Genomic DNA, 20,967 nt, shown 5'->3' with positions numbered 1-20,967 from the left:
ATTTAACGTCTAGAACACAATTAAAGTCATATGACAAAATCATCAATTTGAAGATCTGTAATCTTGTTGAAGAGATCAGTAAAAAAGATGGGCATATCTGTATTAAGCCCGTATAATGAACATAAGGTAAACTGGTGTGTCATATATGTCAAGTCCAATAAAAGGTAGTTACCAAGAGAGTCGTTTTCAATTTTATTTACTGTGATTGGTAAGTGTTTTTTTTAACAAAATGCTAATACCTCTTGAATTTGATTGCCCAAAACTAAAATAACATTCTCCGTCCCATTCTGAGTATATTTTATTTTTCATATCAGGAGTAAAATGACAATCTTGGAGACAATAGATATGTGCTTGTTTTGCTTTTAAACAATCAAAGACATCTCTACGTTTTTTACTGTTATTGAGACCCCTACAGTTGAAAGATATGAGTTTATGATTATCCATTTATATACTGGTATTATGAAAAAAGTGCTTTAATATGTTTTCGTTTTATTTATGATATTTGTGAGGAAACATTAATACTGAACATTTCCCATGGTCTAATATAGCCATTATATGCATCTTTTGACGATTTAAAAACCCGAAAATTGTTAAGCGTTGCAACGCGAAACGATTGAATAATTTGGAGAGTTCTGTTGTTGTCGTTTAATTTTGTGAAACTACGAAGATTGCTTATATAAAGTATAAAATACGCGTTTCATGTATACTTGTCACGATGGTCAAGCGGTCTAATTGGCTTTTACTCCAGAACTCTCCAGAACTCTGGGGGTCACTGGTTCGAGCCCTGCTGCGGTCTACTTTTTTTACTTTTTAAAATTTTATTCTTGATTTTTTACTGAAGCTTTGTATATCCAATGTTTACATTTATCAATATAAAGGATTTAATGACAAACCTTAAAATCATGCCAAAATCTGTGAAAAGGCCCCTTTAAGTGTCATTTGGAATAATGTGTTATCTGCAGATTTGCCTTGATCAGGAAGATAATGGCCTTGTACAGTCAACCTCCTGCGAGTGTCCAATGGGGCAATACAAATGCCATCATGTAGATTTGCCTTGATCAGGAAGATAATGGCCTTGTACAGTCGACCTCCTGCCAGTGTCCCATGGGGCAATACAAATGCCATCATGTAGCAGCAGCACTATTGTTTGGGTAAATTTGAAAAATAAGTTTTAATTTATCTTTTGGGATGCAGTCTTTAGCGTACCATTACCAAAGCATACCAGTGCATTACTGTAGTGAACCATTAAATGGATGTGTTTATACAGTAAGGTTCACACTTTAATTCTTGATAAGGTGATGTAAACTTCTTAACAGCATTGAAACTGTGTAAATTTATAGCTGTTTATGTCAATATGTAGGATATATACAGTCCATATTTGATACATTATTCGATTCAAACAGAATATAAATCACTGTTTTTTATATTTAAACTGAGTCTGCTCCACCAAAGGCTACAGTGACCATGAGTGAACTTTATCCTGAAAAGCAAACCGGATACAAGTATGTTGATATTCCCATGAATGTTATATTAATTGACACACTTCATTAAATTAAATTGTTTAATGACATAATTGCACAATAAAGTACTAGTACTATATTAAAATATTGATGACCATACTGAATATTAATTTGTATACCCTTTTGAGACCCTTTGACAGAATATCTGATCATAATATGAAATGTTATGATTTAAAAATTAAATATTATTGCATTATCTTCATTACCGGAACCCCCTTTTTGAAATGAAGAAAACATTTTAAAAAAACATTTAAACAATTTTCATTTAGAGCACTTAAGCGGAGTGTTATTGCTGAGGACAGGTCCTTTTTATATAACGAACTTGGAAAGCTAGGGCGTTTTACAGGTTGCCAAACTGTTCCAGTTCATTGTTCATGAATTACATTATTCTAGCCGTTTCATTGTTTATATAGGATAATTGATTCATACATGTATGTTACAAAAGTACTTCGAGAGTTTAAAAGTTAAAGAAACTTTACAAATGTTTTCATTGTCATGTTATTTGATAAAATAGCATTATTGCGTTAAAATTGTTTCTAAACATTACAATTATGATGTGTATCCTTTTGGCACAGTGTTGACAAAAATTCTATGTTACCATTATTTAGTATGAATCTATGATCCCATATTTGTTAGATTTTTTTGTTGAAGTGTTTTATTTATATTCTTTCTATTGTTTTTTTTTATGTAAGACCTCCTATTTTTTACCAAGATGATGAAATCTCACCAATGCTATCAGTTGATAGAATTTTAGCAATGATATTATTTTTAAGTGCAAATCTCTGTTGCAAATCATTGTAACTTTGATTTTATGTATTTGAATATGTGAAATTGTTAATATGTAAGACAGTCAATGGCATGTGTATACATATACAATATTTGATTATTTAAGGCTCTGTTCAAAACAGTCATTCCCTTAATGTATACAACACATAATAAATTATGTGTGTGTTTTACGTGCTAATTATAATTATATATTATATATTTATGTAAGCAATAGTTGTTGTAAATGTTTCAGTATCTGCTCTCTGAGTTGACATTGACACTTGAGTCTGTGTGACATTTATGCTTCAATGCAATGGGTTTAGTATAAATATCGGATAAATGGAGAGTGGGAAAAGGGGTTGCACTGGTGAACCAAGGAATGCTGACAATTGGGACGAAAGTTGTGTTATTCATATCAGTAAGTTTTATTGTATTATTTTCTAGCTTTACATTGGATACTGTCGGAGGAGCCAGCATCTCAGGCAGCGCCAGTGCCATTGGTTGAAGACCTGTTGCAGAGCCCCGAATACCTGTCAGAATCACAGCCACATACATGGTTATTGGGTAAACTAGTGCGTAGTACAGAAGAAATAAAATTGACTGCATCTATGACTAGTGGCCAGAGGGAAAATGCATTGTGGGCTGCAGTAAGAAAGCTCAGATTAACTGCCTCCAACTTCGGACAGATCATATCGGCTGCAAAATGCAACAGGTAAATAATTAAGTAGTTAATTAATGAAGAGCAGATAAGTTTTTAGTTTTTTAGATCTAGATAAATTCTACAAGTTTTACTAGATTTTCTTCATTGAAAATTCTAGTAAGATGAAGTGCAAAAAACGGTAATTGTCATCAATGCTTGTTTACGTTCCATAGGTTGACGGTATCTCTGTAGAAACGCCTTCTTAGTGCTTACAACCTTGAAAAACGGGCCCCTATCCAGTGGGGCATTACCCATGAGAGAAATGCCATAGACGACTACTGCAAAGCAGGAAGTGTAACTGTAATACCAAAAGGCATTTTTATACATATATTTTAGTTGATTCTCATATACTCAATTTTATTCTTTTTAACATTTAAAATAAACTGTCATATGCAAGATTTCAAAAAATGATACATTATAAATTGTCTTATATCCATTAGTTTATAAATTAATACAAGAAAATGTACTCTAGATGGTAGTAGAGTAGAACATAGTATAAAGATGTATATGTATGTTTGCATCAGCACAGTTCATCTTGAGTACTATTTCAAGGCAAAATTTGATAAAAATGTTTAACAGTGTCATACAGCATATGAGGTGGAGTAAATTGTTTGGGTTAAGTTACAGAAATGATTTTGCTTTTCTATCACAGGTATTTGGCTTCACCAGTCTGGTATCCTTGGTGCCTCTCCAGATGGACTCGTTCAGGGGGAGTACAGTGGACCTGTTCAATTGCAGCGAAATGGGCAACTGCTATTGTCACCAGACATCATAGAAATCAAGTGCCCATTCTCGGCAAAGGACATGATTGTTGCAGAGGCATGCTGTTCCAATAAAGACATCTTCTTAGGTAAAGTATCTCATTTAAATAAAGTCATTTAAATGCCTTTGATATAATAACAGCTTAAAAAAAGAGGATCAATTAAAAACAAATAACTGATTTTATTTCTTTTCTTATCATTAAAATCAATTTAAGGTCTTTATTGAATCACACAACTTTAATGGTTTTTTAGAAATTAAATCTGCAACTTAAAACTTCAACCCAGTGCAATGCTGCCTTTGGTCTTTGATTTTACAGAGCAATTCATTAATATATTTTTTGTTTCAAAGCCATCATCTCCTGAAGGGTTGATGTTAAAAGAGACCCATGACTACTGTCACCAAAATCAGGGTCAACTCCACCTGACGGGGACAAATTGTTGTGATTTGATTGTGTGGACCCCAAAAGACATGCAGATCATTCGTAGAGTGAAAGATGATTCTTGGGCAATGAACATCCCCATAATGATTGACTTTTATTTCAAAACATTCTTACCCTCCTTTAATTAAAGGCAGTGCAATCCTTCTGTATAATGACATTTATCTAAGTGTGGTTATATCTATTGAGATATTATGGCATTTTGTACTCACATGTGTTATTTCATTTTGTAAATTGTAAGTGAGTTATTATACCCGCACAAACGAAGTTAAGGGGGTATATAGGAGTGAGCCTGTCTGTCGGTCAGTCTGTCGGTCCTTATTCAGTGTCCGCTCTTTAATTCAAGTTGTTTAAATCTGATCTTCACCAAACTTGGTCAGATGTTGTATCTAGATGATGTCTAGGTCAAGTTCGAATATAGGTCATGTCGGGTCAAAAACTAGGTCATGGGGTCACTTAGTGCGTTTTAAACATTAAGCATGGTGTCCGCTCTCTAATTTAAGTAGTTTTCACCCGAGCTTCACCAAACGCGGTCAGAAGTTGTATCTAGATGATGTCTAGGCCAAGTTAAAACATGGGCCATGCCGGGTCAAAAACTAGGTCATGGGGTCACTAAGTGCGTTTTAAACATTAAGCATGGTGTCCGCTCTCTAATTTAAGTAGTTTTCATCCGAGCTTCACTAATCTTGGTCAGAAGTTGTATCTAGATGATGTTTAGGCCAAGTTAAAACATGGGCCATGCCGGGTCAAAAACTAGGTCACAGGGTCACTTAGTGCGTTTAAAACATTGAGCATGGAGTCCGCTGTTTTTTGTGAAGACAACATACAAAATATTCTGTGTCAATGGGGCATGTGGGGTATTCGTCACCTCTGTGACAAAGCTCTAGTTGCCCTTTGTTTCATTCATAAGCGTGTCTATCATTATGTTAGTTGCGTCGTGTTTTGATATGCTCGAATGTTTTATTACATATTTACCTTTTGAAACTTTGTAAGAAATATTGACTTTTTATTGATATACATATGTCTATGTTAACATATAACATGGTATGAGATAATAATAACAAATAAATATGAATACAGTTTTACAATTGTATTAATACATACTATTTTATTTCATATTTATCAGCAATTTCCTTCAGCAGTGGTGCTTGAAGGTTCACAAGCCAACATAATAGTTGAAATATTTAGTTTGACAAATGCCTATATTGTGACGGAATATGGTTTAAAATATCATAGTCCTTTCATTGGCTCGTTCTACATGGATTCTGTTCCTTCCTATCTTAAAGCAAAGTTCAGCCTCCTTCTTTGTAAAATGACCTTTACTTGAAAAAAAAGGTGGGATGTTTAACGAGACACCAGATGGAAGTTTATCAAACATATTAAAACCTTTATCTGCTAAAATCACCTGGCTGTATAAAAACTTTACAGTGTTCTACAATAGCTGAATCTGATTTCAGAGCCAGAATAAAGATCCGAACAATATACTAAAGATGCATTTGGTGCCACACAAGTAACCGCTTTGACAGTATGTCTGCTTTTGTTATTACTGTAGGAAAGAGCTTGAGAGTTCATATCAGATGGAACATCTTTTATTATTTCTGTTGCATCAATTGCTATCCTTGCAGAACTAAAATCCTCAAAAGATTTTGGCATAGACCCTTTACATTTAAGTTGACTTGGTATTACAACACTCTGTAGAACTCCTTCAAATAAAATTTCATGTAACACACAGATGAAGGTATTAATGATATTTGAAACAGTGCCCCTGCTAGTATTGAACCGAACTGCCATATCCAAGTCCTTACAGTTAAGCCGCAGCTTCATCAATGTCATGAGGAGTTGGTCCTCAATCGTAAAACATGACACTGTCCAGCCAGAATAGTAATTGAAGGGTGACTCCTGTTGACCATGTTCACCAACACTTGAAAGACATCTGGTGGAAATGATGTATACAACAGCATCTACAATAATGGACATCAATTTATATTATATGTTGAAGCGGGTTAACACTCTCAGGGATGGAAACTAACGTTTTACAATTGGTTGCCCACATGGGCAACCATCTTTACTATTTTGGTTGCTTGGCTGAAGACTAACGAGCCCAGTATTATGTACATGTAGTGTCATGTGTATCTAATACTCTCTTTAAATAAAATATAATTAAGCAAAATTGCTTTCATTACACATTATATGTGTATAATGTCTTAATAGGAGTCTGAGTTGAATAATTTCCTTGGCTTTTATGAATAAATATTATTACAATTATCAATCAACAGTCGCCAATTTTATTTAAATGTTTAATTGACCTTGAATGTTTCGACCTTAAAAAAGCTAGTTGCCCGGCTGGACTACCAACTTTTGAATTTAAGTTGCCCAGGCTAAAATCTACTTGCCCCGGGGTCACGGTCAACCACTAATTTCCATCCCTGACTCTACAGAGGGGTGATACAAACCAATTTGTCAACTACACTATAATTTAATACTATTGCCTTTTAAACTTAAACTTTTCTAATATGACATAAAGTATAGCGTTTTCTTTTGCAAAACCACCATAACATATTTCTTGTTTGATTTTAATCAAATAGACACAAGGAATAAAATAAAGGATTTTTTAATAAATATTTATGATAGGGCACCTTAAACTTAAAGCCAGCATTAATTTTTTTTGTTCACATACCTTGTCTGTATCATTTATAATATCCTTTATGGAGAATCCACTTTTCTGCATTTTAAGCGCTCTGAGTTCGTTTTCCAGTTCACGAATGTTCTTTTTCAATTCTTGAACTGAAACACAAATCAAGAACATTGTATTAGATTCTGTAAAAAAAGCATACAAAAAGTACAGCTATGGTAAATCGTATTTAATTGATAAGGTACACTTTTTGCCATGTTCATGTTTATTAACTAAAGGCAGAAAGATTTATTTTAAATGGGCCCAAAGGGGCTAATCAACCATCTTTTGTTTGCTTGGCAAGTAATTCTTACACAAATCAATTCTAAAAGCACCTTTATCTATTCAATATTTACAAATTATTTGCTTGTCAAGTCAGAAATAAAAAGTAAATCAAAGCGCTGAAGGCACTGAAGTTGTTCGCGGTTGTCGTCCTTGATTAACTTGTGCACATTGCACAGGCTAATCAGTGTGCACAGGCTAATCTAATGTGACGTGCATTAAGCCCCGTTTTCCCTGAAAGCAGCCAATATGTACAGATTTCAATGATAAACACTAGACTGGCCAATGTCGTCCTACAAGATTGTATATACACTCACTGCCAGAGTTGAATCATCTGTTGTCTACTGCAGACATCGTCTGCTGCAGACAGGCAGCGGTAATCATCCTTAGCAAATTGAGTTGTGGTTCTTTCCGTACTTAAGCCTTCAAAACACATACCGATTCGCAAAATATGCTCTGCCCCGCTAACGCGACCAACTAAAAATTAAAATGTAATAATTTTGTAAATCTACAGAAAACCCTAACTAAAGTATACAAATACACAAAGATATGTACCTTATTTTGCATGACTTGTTGGGTCCTCCACATGGACATCAATAAATAAATATCAAAACAACGAGTTCTCTTTTAGATATTAGAATAAAAGTAAGACTCCATATTATTCACCCGAAAATTGCTGTATCCGAAATCGGTATATAAACGTCATTTGTAATTTTGTAATTCAAATAGGTGATGCTACTGTTAACATTTGATAATAAAACTTGCAAATTCAGCATTTCTTCGAAAATATATGCTTCTTATAAGTATGTTTTGCATATCAACATCTTCATCGATCAACGCGATATTATTATACGATACTATCGATAGATAGCAGTGCTCGTCCACGACACGTGGTCAAGCAAGTCACAGTCCTGCAAAACTCTACCAACGTTCCATGTAAGATGCACTATGCTAAGTTCGTCCCTATCAAGAATGCAATATGCATTCCATATCACCTGCTGATTATACACGATTTCTGTCAATAGCGTTGACAGTCTGGTCAAAACGTCAAAAATAAGATGATGTTCATATTGCGTTTTGCGAAAAAACAACTGGTACAAAAGAACTTGTATTTTCAGGCCGGTCGCCCCTAATCCAATTGATCTCAACATCAACGCATATGGGGCTGTTCTAAATTGGAAACTCATGTCTGTAAACAAATTAACAATAACTATATAGGACATTTCTTTTTTGTAAACAAACATTTAAAACACCTTTTTTCATTCCAAAAATATTAATAGATATATCGACCTTTTTATCAATATTGTTTTCCTATAGAGGCGTACGAAATTACCCGCACATAACTTTTACTGGTAAAAATTGATGCGGGTAATCTCGTACAATTTTATTTTACATATTACTAAAACAATAATACGATTTTAACATATATGTTGAGCTAAAAAAGAAAAAAAATATTTCATAAAATTATTTTTAACACACAACCTCGCACACAATTCATAACAACAAAGATAATCTTATTACCGTTGGAGTTGTCGTTTCTGAGCGCTTGCTGATGATGCGGGAGAAAGCGGGAATTTTAAAATTTCGCGCCAAATACGTATGCAGCCAATCGGATTTAGACAGTTACGTCATCGGCAATCGATTTCACGAAGCGCACATTTAAACAAGCGAAAATAGGACTATAATCGAAATGGCGTAATTCAGTGTTGTGTAACAGACAACATCAAACCTCTTGTTCTTAAAGAATTAAGTACACAAATTTCTCCCATAATAACACTTCTTTTTCAGAAATCATTGGACTCCGGAATTCTACCAAATATATGGACATCTGCTAATGTAATACCACTGTACAAGAAAGGAAACAAAGAAGACCCAGCAAATTACAGACCTATCTCTCTTACCTGTATTTTATGTAAATCCTTAGAACATATAGTTTCCTCAAATCTTTCAGCTCACTTCAATAAATAAAACATACTTTATGACTTACAGCATGGCTTCAGATAAAGGCGTTCCTGCGAAACACAACTTCTACAACTCATTGATGACCTGGCACGAAATATATCATCTGGACAACAAACTGATCTAATACGGGCAAAAGCCCGCGAAGCGGGCGTTGACCGTTTATTTGTATCACTTTTCTGAAATACAAAGAGATATTACCTTATAGGGTATCAAGTCAAATAATTCCTGCCGTCACCTATTTTCGCGATGGAAAATCATAGAGCGCTGGAGCACATAGACACTTCGACAAACGCTATATGACACGTAGATGCATTCCTCATGAAATAAAACGACATGGCAGTAATTATTAAGTAGCGAATCGTACTGTATGTTATTGTATTATTTGTTTTTGACCGCCAAAATGCAATTTTTTGTTTTTCTTCCGGTTTGCCTGTTTCCCGGCCGTAAGCCGTAACGGGCAACAAGTCATATTCCACAGACTGCTATACTAAAGTTCGCGTTCACTTTTTCCAAACATAATGTTCAGAAATATAACCCGTCTTAAATGTTTTGCCTAAATCCCGACGCATTAAATCGAATAAGATTAGTCTCGAATTTATTTTTTTCGTTCAATTCTGCACCTTATTTTTATTATTATCCTCATAAATTTATAAAAAATATACATTTAAAAAGCCTTTTTTGTTCAAATCATTAACCCCAGCGTTGTTTAGAGGTCTTAAATTTAAAGGGAGGTCACCACTGCGAAAATAACAATAACGAAATCCAGCATCCGGTGTGTATTCCCTAATTCCGGTCGCGAGCGGTGCATTTTTGGTATTCGAGAGAAGAACTGTCCTGTTGAGAGCTCCTGGTCTTGGTATATTTTATTTTTAAAAAAAGGTTTATTTATGAATTATAATTGAGAACTAAATAACAACAACCAACTTAAATATAAATTGGTATAATTATTCACATAATTAACAAATTTCACGTAATTTCTTTATTCGAATCCACATTTGTGTTATTCAAAGTACTGGTAGTCAAGAAACTTCACGTATTCATGTATTTATGGTATAGAAATTTCAACATTTAATTTCATATTCATGTAATTCAGTTGTATATATTATTTTTACTGGCATTTTTTCACTACTTATTAAAGACTTATTCAAATTATTATACCATTGAGAAATAAGCATTGACTTATTCAATTTTCTTATACCATAGGAAAAGTAGCATTTAATTTGATATTTTATTTATTTTTATTAAAGCGTTATTTTGGCTCACTAAAGTAATACATTTCCCATTATAAAAATGTCTTCTACAAGTCGCACTGAACATACTTACTGCATTCCTACGCATATTGTAAATAACTCAAGTTCAACGGAAGCAACAAAAACAAATTCTAGAAAGCGTACTTACGCCGAAGTTACAAAAAGTAATTTAAATAACCCAAAGGTCAAAACTACAGAAAATAATATTTGTGTTTCACATGACCATTCTTATTTTAGTCACTCTGTTCAAAAACCAGTTTACTTCACCACTATTTGTGGTAATACAGATCATTTAAATGTCACAAATGCTGAACATAATTACTGCATGCAACCACACATTGAAAATAGCTTTAGTTCAAAAGCAACCTGTTTGAATACAAAAAATCACAAAAAAACGTACGTACGCTGAAGTAATTCGAGGGATTACATGTCATTCCAAAGTAAAAACTACCGAAATGGACAACTGCGTTTCACTTCACCAGTCAAATGCTAGTAAAACTGGGATTGTTAACTGCTGTGTAACTAATACAAGTAAGCAACCTCTTGTAACAAACGTAACTGACGAAAATAAGCATTTGACGCAAAGATGCACAACCAAGCATATCGAAATAAATAAATCAACACATGCAAATGAACAAATATCTTCAAAAAATACTCTCCAAAAAATAAAAGAAGGCCAAAAAACACAGGTACAAGTGTCACACGTAATAGTTCAAGCAAAAAAATACAGACAACACATTCTACTATTCAACTGTACAATTGAGATTCCTTAAAAATGCATGCAAATTCAGTGGTAATAGAAGGAAACGTTTTTAACAACTTTAATGTGCCAGTTGATGGCAATTGTTTCTTTAGCTGCCTCAGTTTAGCATTACATGGTACTATATCAATGAGCACTTATTATAGAAACATGATTTGTACACATGTCGCTGCAAACTGGAATTCATGGCAGCAGTCTGCCATTTGCGGACATGAATTAGTAAATGATTCAGTGGAAGAATATCACTTACAAATGATTACAAGATGCGGTTGGGCAACAATATGTGAAATTAAAGCAGCGTGTGATATCTTACCAATAAACATAGACACATGGTTAAAAGGCAGCATATGCAATTCTGAAACAGGACTAACCTCAATTGTTTACACAAAACAATCACACTTATCACCACATAACTCTGATCTTAATTTGACTCTTCATCTATGGAACAGTCACTTTACACTACTTTCAGAGAGGAAGAACACTTCAAACACAGGCAACAACAGAGCATTGATGAAACATACACATTTATCACAAAAAAATCCCACACACATAAATACACTAACAAATCCGCAGTCAACAGTTCTTTTATTGCACACACAAAGAACACAACAAAGCAAGCATATAAAAAAAGTCCAAGAAAAGTGCTATACAATCAAAAGCTGTTAAAAAAAGCAAAGCTAAAAATCACTTACGTAAACAGCCTTAAGAAAAACACAAAAGCTACACAACTTTTTAAACAAACTCATGAACACATTAGCACAGCTGCTCTTACTCCTAAGGAATTGGACACATTTCAGAGTGGTAGAAAATTGGGTATAACATTTGTTCATCCTCACCAAAATGAAGATAAACTAGAAAGAAAAAGACGGATTGTAAAAAATGCCTATGCCTTGTATGTAGCAGTCAAATACCTAGCATTAAATTTTAATCTAATACCACCTCCACCACCAATGTCTCAAAGTGTCCAGCATAACATTGCAATGGATAGCATACGATCATTTGAGTTAAAACAAATGTCTTAAATATTTAAGTACTGTAACATATGTAACGAACGTAGAATTGAAATGAAAATGTACAATAATACAGTTTGTCATCGTTGTCACATTGACAAATCAGACATTAAAATGTTCTCTAAACAAAACAATATGGACCCTGGAAATGTCCCTGCAGAACTTTCCCATTTATCTTTAGTTGAACAGCAACTAATAAGCAGAATATCACCACTCATGTATATTCATATGCTTAAGCATGTTGGAATTGCTGCAAATGGCCATTGTGTTACATTTCCACAAAATATAAATGAACCATGTCAAATTTTACCGAAACTTCCAACAGATATTCCAATAATTTGTGTCTGGAAAACTGGAAATAATGCAATACACAAAGACTTTTAAGTAAGGCGTTTTGCAGTTCAATCAGCACTGAATTGGCTTAAATCCAACAATGTGGCCTATTCAGATATAACTATTAGTCAAGATAGACTTAATCTTCTTCCTGAAAATGGGGAAATAAATCTTGAAACAATCAAAAGTAATTTTGAAAGCACAACTGATAAAGACCAAGGGCCAGCTAAAGAACAAGTATCACCTGATGAAATAAATGGCGATACTGTTTCAGCTGTTCAACTACCAGACGAATCAGTTAATATTAGAAATAACATTGAATCCATTTTACAAGAAATTACAGATCCTAAAAGTTAACAAAAATGTTCGAGAAAAAAAGTAACTATTCCATGGCCAACAAGAGACAATAGTCCAGTTACAGAGTTTACAACTCAATATTTTTTTACTCTTGCATTTCCATGTTTGTTTCCCTATTGTGTTGGTGACTCTCACATAAATCGGCCAAGAACTTGCTTTGCAATGAGTGAATGGGCAGAACATTTGATATGGTACGCAGACGGTCGTTTTGCACAACACAAGTACTTTAAGTTCATAGTTCATAACATTATTTCACGTAAAAGAGCTTTAGAACAGAGCACATACAACATGAAACAACGGATCAGTGATGAGCACATGTCCATCACTGACCTTAAGCAAAGAATTCAAAATGGTGATAGTTCTATTGCACAAAAAATCTTGTACTTCGGTGCTTCTCTTCGAGGAACTTCACATTACTGGTCCAGAAGAGCACAAGAGTTAAGAGCACTTATTCAGTACCAAATTAATGCTGGAAAAGGCCTCCCTTCATTTTTCAGCACTGCTAGCTGTGCTGAATTTTACTTTGCACCACTAAGGAGACTTTTAACTCAATACAATCTACAAACAACTGGTGAAATTGTTGATCTTAACGACAAAAACATTTTATTTTCTATTCTTCAATATAACAGTCACATTGTCTCACATTACTTTAATCTTCGGACAAAGGAATACTTTGAAACTGTAATGAAAACTGCATTTAAGGTTGATACTTTCTGGTACAGGTATGAGTTTGCCAAATCCAGAGGCATGATTCACTTTCATGGACTATGTTGGAGATCTGACAGGGAACCACACAATCTTCTTCATGAGGCTTTGAAAAACGGTCTGGATGAAGATGTCTGTGCCAGTAAGCTCTCTGAGTGGGCACAGCAAAATTTTGCCATGACCGCAATGCATCCTGCCGGTTCTGATGCCTCTGGTAATCCAAACAAGGATCTGTGGCGTCCTCCCGAGGGAAATGCACCCGCACCACCTGAATCTAACAAGAAATGTGTCCACAGGACACGGATGCCCCCATCTGTAACTTTGTCACTACATAAAAGTAAAACTGTGTAAACGCTTGGTAAAAGTTATTAGCTTTTTTTCAAATCCTAAACGCAGATTTCGAACCTAAACACGGACCCTTAATTCAAGGTCAAGGTCACAGGGGTCAAAATTTGTGTGCGTATGGAAAGACCTTGTCCATATACACATGCATGCCAAATATGAAATTGCTATCAGAAGCAACATAGAAGTTATGAGCATTTTTCGAAATCTAAACGCAAAGTTTGAAGGACAGACGGACGGACAGACGAACGGACAGTCCGATCACTATATGCCCTCCTTTGGGGGCATACAAATGTCTTAGAATATCAAAATAAATCAGAAAGCCACATAAACTAGAGAGCGGACAACATGCTTAATCCTTGAAATGCACTAAGTGACCCCGTGAGCTAGTTTTTGACCCGGCATGACCCATATTCGAACTTGACCTAGATATTGTCTTGATACAACTTCCTACCAAGATTAGTAAAGATCAGACGAAAACTACTTCAATTAGAGAGCGGACACCATGCTAAATCCTTGAAATGCACTTAGTGATCCAGTGACCTAGTTTTTGACACGGCATGACCCATATTCGAACTTGACCTAGATAATGTCTTGATACAACTTCTGACCAAGTTTAGTAACGATCAGATAAAAACTACTTCAATTAGAGAGCGGACACTATGCTAAATCCTTGAAATGCACTAAGTGACCCCGTGACCTAGTTTTCGACCCGGCATGACCCATATTCGAACTTAACCTAGATATTGTCTAGATACAACTTCTGACCAAGTTTGGTAAAGATCGGATGAAAACTATTTAAATTAGAGAGCGGACACGAAGTGTGACCGACCAACCGACCGACCGACGGACAGTGCGAAAACTATATACCCCCTTTTCTTCGAAATGGGGGCATAAAAATCCCCTTTTTAAATTGTTCATGGACATAAGTCAGAGTGAATATTCTATACTAGAAGACCATTTACTTCTTACAAATAAAATTAACTTGCACCGTTGTTCATCATACTGCCTCGTTTCAAAAAAGGGGATGAAACACAAAGTCTGTAGAATGGAGTTTGGGTCAGAAAACATGCAAGGTAAAGCTATTCGTGATAGTCCCGCAATTGTAAAGGATAAAAATGGCTCTCTTAGACTTGAAATGAAGAGAGACCACCCATTTCTGGTTCAGCATTCCCAGTACCATACTCAAGCATGGCGGGCAAATGGTGATATATCCTTAATTCTTTCAAAAAGTTCACCAGATAATCCATCAATAAGTGATATAATTGCAACTGAGAAAAATGTTCTGGTTATGCATGCAAAGGAAATCAGCCAACTGGAGAAGTGGTTGATCTTTTTAATGCAATGGTAAATGCCACTGATGAAACTTCTAGCACTGATGGCAAATCCCTCTGCACCAAGTTGCTTATGAACACAATAAAAAGAGACAATTCAAGTCTGGAAGCAGCATATGAACTGACAGGTTTACCTTTGTTTCACAGCAGTCACCAGTTTCAGTCAGTAAGCATGTCTGGGTCCAGGGTACTTGAAAAAACTGGCAACACTTGCACAAAAAGTACACCTCTGAATAAATATTTGTCTCGGCCTGAGAAAGAAAAATGCTCATGGTATCAATTTATATGCAACAAAGGTAAAGTTCCTGTGATAGCTGGTAACAGTACAAAAGCAGTATGGCCATTCAGTGAAGAACACTCAAGGACCATACTGATTTTGCATTGGCCAGACAGGAGGAAATTAGATGATATCAGAGGAACAAACACTTGGACTGAAGTCATGAACACCTTTGTAGAGTCTTAAGCATGTCCAAACTTTATCAAAGCTGCTATTGAAAGAGCCAAACGAAATCAATCTGATGACTTTGTTCATGAACAACAATGTGAGCCAGAAGAAATCATAGTAGAACAGCCAGAATGGGTGAAGACTTTAAGACCAAATAATGAATTTATGTCAAATGATGATGAATATACTTTTGATGATGGTAGTCCAAACCATGATTGGGGACAATGTTCATACAACTATCCAGATGGTTTAGGCATACACTTTTTGGAGTCTTAAACAAATGAAGACCAGCCTAACAACCACATTGAATATGAAAATGTAGATTTATCTAATATGAACTCAAAACAGAAATTTGCATTTAGTATCATTATGAAAACACTTCAAAACTGTAAAAACGAGTTACCATTTACACCTCTTCGACTAGTGGTAAGTGGAACTGCTGGCTCTGGCAAGTCGTTCCTCATTAAATGTCTTGTACAGGCAATAAGACACTTGTTCCATTCTCATGATTCTGTCCAAGTCTTTGTCCCACAGGTAACAGTGCAATTCTAATTGGTGGAAAAAACAATACACAGTTTTTTTAAAATACCTACAGGAAAAGTTTCCTGTAAGGATATGTCAACTCCTGATGAATCACGTGGGGAAAATTACAAAGTAATCTAAAGAACGTTAAAGCATTACTTGTTGATGAGAGGTCCCTTATTGGATGTACAACATTGGGATGGATGGAGTTTCATTGCAAGCATGGTATAAACAATGTGACAGCTGACTGGGGTGGGCTTCCTGTTGTTGTATTTTTTGGAGATGATGTACAATTACCACCTGTTCTTGATTCACCTGTTTATCATTTCAATGGCAAAATACCAGCAGCCATGCATGGTGCTTTGGTATGGCAACAGTTTTCAGAAGTTGTTCATTTAGATACCATTGTTCGTCAAAATGAGGAACAGAAACACTTTAAAGACATTTTAATGTCACTAAGAGACTACAAACTTACTAAAGAAAATGCCACATGGCTTCAACAGTTTCAGTGGAATGACATCAAACGTCGTTATACTAACAATGTGATGAAAAACATTGAACAAAATGCTCTTTTTGTTTTCCCTACTCGTGCTTCTGAATACAAACATAATATGAATCAGCTTAAGACAATCAATTCTGAATTTCCTGTTGCTAAGTTACCCTGTATTGAACATGGCCCACATGCTTTGAGTGCCACTGAAGACAAAGTCGATGGTTTAATGAGAGTGCTCTTTTTAAAAGGACTCATCACATAATTTTGATTATGTTAAATCAGTAACTGCATGCTAAATGCAACTGCTAACTGTCAACGTACAATTTGTACTTCTACATACATGTTTGTACTTCGACGTACACATTTTCTAAACAGCCAACCAAAACACTTGTCTATTGAGCCGCTTTTCCTTCAGATTTATTCATAAAAATGTTTAAAATCTCTTTTTTAATTAAGGACAAAAAGAACAAAAATATCAGAATGGCAAAAAAAACACATAGAAGTTTCAATTACTTAATGCATTGAAATAGATTATATATAAATTTGAAGAAGATTCAATTGTTACCATTTTAAAATTAAAATTATTCAGCAAAGTGTGAGTATTTATTCATGCGGGGCGGAGTATCACGACCGTCCAGCGCATTACTGTGTAGGAAATTCAAAAGGGTAACCAAACAGTTACTAAACATTTACGGGATAAATAATGTATAATAACCTCCCCGTTGGTCGTATTTTGTAATAACCATAACTTGCATAAGTCAGAGGTTACTTTCGCTACGCCAGGTCAATAAATACGCACAATATCTATGAGTAAGCGGTCGATAGTCACATAATTTGGTATAAATAATAATAATAATAATGTTCAATGTCAAATTTCTCTAAAAGCAACAGATTTAAGGTGTCTTCTGAGTGGCTAACACTCAAGGGTAGGTGAAAATTGTACGTCGAAGTACATTAATTTTCTCGTTCTTCCTAGTAGGTCTTATTTTGTGTTCATGTTGGTGGTATTGTGCTGTATTGTGCTGTTTTGTACTGTTTGGGCAATCGGTCACTTGCCTTAAATAAAGGACCAACTAATTGTTTTTAATGAAAATTTAATACTGCTCGAGCAGCTGGAGTTTCACTTCTTTATATTGTAGACTTTCGACGTCATGATACGTCATACATGTACAGACACTAAGTACTGGTCCTACCCCGGAAACAGTTTGTTTCATCAAATGTCTCAATCAACTTGACAGCTTGCTAAAGCAGCTTCATTTAGCATACAGTACACTGATTTAACATAATCAAAATCATGTGATGTGTCAAATCAATTTTGATTGACAAATTTAACAGGATTTTTTAATCCAATAAGTTTTGGACTGTCAAATAACACGCACTACGTATTGAAAGCCATACCTGGAGCTTTCGTCTGTATACCACTGACTTCATCAGAAGAATGATTTCTACTGTTGGGAAACGTTAACACCGCTAATTGTCTTCTTATTTATTATCAATGTATAATTATGTGTAACAGCATAACAACATACTTGTTTCGCAATTAAAATATTCAATCAATACAGGTATCTGGCAGGTTTCTAATTTTCTTTCGCAAACTATTGTTGAATAGTTTAAATTTTGTCGCCACTAAAAAACTAGCCATTTTGTAGCAATTCTTAAATCACAGTCTAAACTGCATACACTTAGCTCTATAGTTACAATTTGAATGCAAATATTAGAATGCATCATATCATCCATATTTTTTTATTTAACACATAACACAGTACATATATAAAAAGGTATGTGGTATTGTGTGGAGATACAAAACACTTCACATCATTTATTTGCACATAAAATAATAGTGACAAAATAAGTAATACTAAAACACTGTCATCAACCTACATTACACGAATATGTACGTATATGAAATTACAAAGTGGTGTTATTTTATTACCTTTTACAAATTAACAATGCTTGGGCCAACTAATTGTTTTAATGAGGATTCAAAACTGCTCCAGCAGCTGCAGTTTCACTTCTTTATATTGTTTTGTACTAGCCATAAAACATTTATCATGGATCTTAAAAGCCCCAGTACAAAATCAAGAATAAAAGTAAAAAAAGAAAAAAGTAAACCTCAGCAGGGCTCGAACCACTGACCCCTGGAGTAAAAAGTATACGACCTAGACCACTCGGCCATCCTTCCAGATACAATTTCAAATGTATTTTATACTCTATATAAGTAATCCTTGTAGTTTCAAAAAATATAGCGACAACAACAGAACTCTCCAAATTTTTTGAATTCGTTTCGCGTTGCAACGCTTAATCATTTTCAGATTTTTAAATGGTCAAAAGATGCATAAAATGGGTATTTTAGAACATGGTAAATGTTCAGTATTACTGTTTCCACACAAATATCGTAACTAAAATGCAAATTTGCGAATCTGAGACAACTGTTTTTCAATTTTGTCAATTTACCCAAACGTGAAAATCTGATCAATAATGCAGACAATTTATAAATGTCTTGTTTTTTGTTGACTTCGAATCTGGAAGATTTTTTACGCAAAATTGTGGTACGAAAATCCAAAGGTATCGGATTTTGTGGTTTTAGGCCTAAACTTTATTATAGTGATATGTAACCTTTCGGGATATCGGTAATTTGCGAGCAGACGAGGTGTAAAAACGTTAAAAATTAAAGCTAAAAGACTAAACAGTTAGATCGGAATATCTTTAAATTTGTGAATAAATGTGTTTCTAATGGATAACAAGGACAACTTACCAGAATATTGCTAATGATCACACGTACAACTTCTTTCTGAGAGCGAATGGAAGATGCGTCACGAATTCTGACAAATAAACAGTAAGGTGTCGTTATTGAAATACCGCGATAATACTGGAAGAATAGAGATACCAACTATAATGTATAAAACAAATAATTTTTAACAAGCGTTTGTGATTTGTCAGGATAATAATAACAATAAGATATCGAAAAGATCAAAGCAAATAAATTCGACAGAAATCTTAGATTCGGCAATATATTTAAGCCGGGTTATGTTCACGTAAATTGTGTTTGGTAAAGACTGTCACTATATGTAGTGAACCAGTCTTCGGCTTATACCCACTGAAGATTAGTATTCAGGGGAGATAATTGAGAAATGACTTAATCTGGAACGTTTGCAAAGAAAAACAAATAATGCGAGAATATTTAGTGCGATTCGCTACACAATTATGAAGTCATTAATATAATTTTTCCTGAGGTATGTATTAACATGTGATTAAGCATATGTCAAAGTGTTTTTATTTGTTCATTTTCATAAATAGCATCGCGAAAATATATGTCGCGTGGCAATTTTTTTTGAGACGCATCCATATGTGGTATTCTTATGTAATTTTATGTCTAAATTTACATATTTACGAACGGTCAACGCCCGCTTCGCGGGCTTTTGCCCGTATTACCCACATGCTTTCGAATATCAAAATATCGGATATATATTTGAATGTACAAGGATTAAAGGGATCTTTTCACGTTTTGGTAAATTGACATCATTGAAAAACGTTGTTTCAGATTCGCAAATTTTCGTTTAATTTAATTTTTTTTGTGTAAATAATTTTATTTACTCCGTAAGATATAACATACATACATACAAGCATAACATGTACATAGTATTTTAAAGACAGGTATTTGATGGGTACATTAACGTAGCTATTCCGTAAGATATTACATACATACATGCATTTATGTACAACATACATAAGGTTATAAACGTTAATTCATATACATTTTATAGTGTTAATATTTCAAGAATTATAACAACAAAAAATTATTTGCACATTCATATTATAACGTTTTAGTTTATTGTATGTATATCTTTTAACTGTAATATTTATACAATATACCATCAAACATAATTTGCACATGCATATAATATAATTTAGCTTCAGCTATAAGTATGTATATCTTTGATATGTAATTAATATGCACGTTTGAAAGGTTACCTAAATGCTGAATTGCATTGTGTAAATACATCATTAATGCAGACTTAACAAACAAATTGGTGAAAATCAATGTCTATATATACGATATCATGTGTCACGATCAGTGGGGTCATTATGGGAGATGTCTACAAATATTTGTATAATGGACCAGTCTCGTAATTCATCATCTGTGTTAATTGTGGTTTTATATATATCGAAATTGTGTTTCATACTAATTACAAGTCCACAAAGTGACGGAATTCTGTTTTTCTTCTGACAATGAAAAATATACCGATTAATTTCGAGACACACAATGTTCAAATCATTCATCTTTGGGGTCGTGATTCCAAGTATTAGATCCTGTAAT

General features: G+C 34.3%; 1 protein-coding gene and 1 long non-coding RNA gene across 2 annotated transcripts in view; both read left to right on the top strand.

Moving 5' to 3' along the window:
- LOC127850527 (transmembrane protein 19-like) overlaps window positions 1-20,967 on the top strand; it is a 297,423-nt gene that overhangs the window by 191,781 nt on the left and 84,675 nt on the right. The window lies entirely within an intron of this gene.
- LOC127850528 (uncharacterized) lies at window positions 4,458-5,265 on the top strand. Its single transcript, XR_008035338.1, has 2 exons — window positions 4,458-4,783; window positions 4,941-5,265. It is a non-coding gene; the product is annotated as an uncharacterized LOC127850528 (long non-coding RNA).

This window comes from Dreissena polymorpha, chromosome 11 (genome assembly GCF_020536995.1).
Source record: "Dreissena polymorpha isolate Duluth1 chromosome 11, UMN_Dpol_1.0, whole genome shotgun sequence".
Taxonomy (NCBI): domain Eukaryota; kingdom Metazoa; phylum Mollusca; class Bivalvia; order Myida; family Dreissenidae; genus Dreissena; species Dreissena polymorpha.
This window is presented reverse-complemented; position numbering and strand designations above follow the sequence as displayed.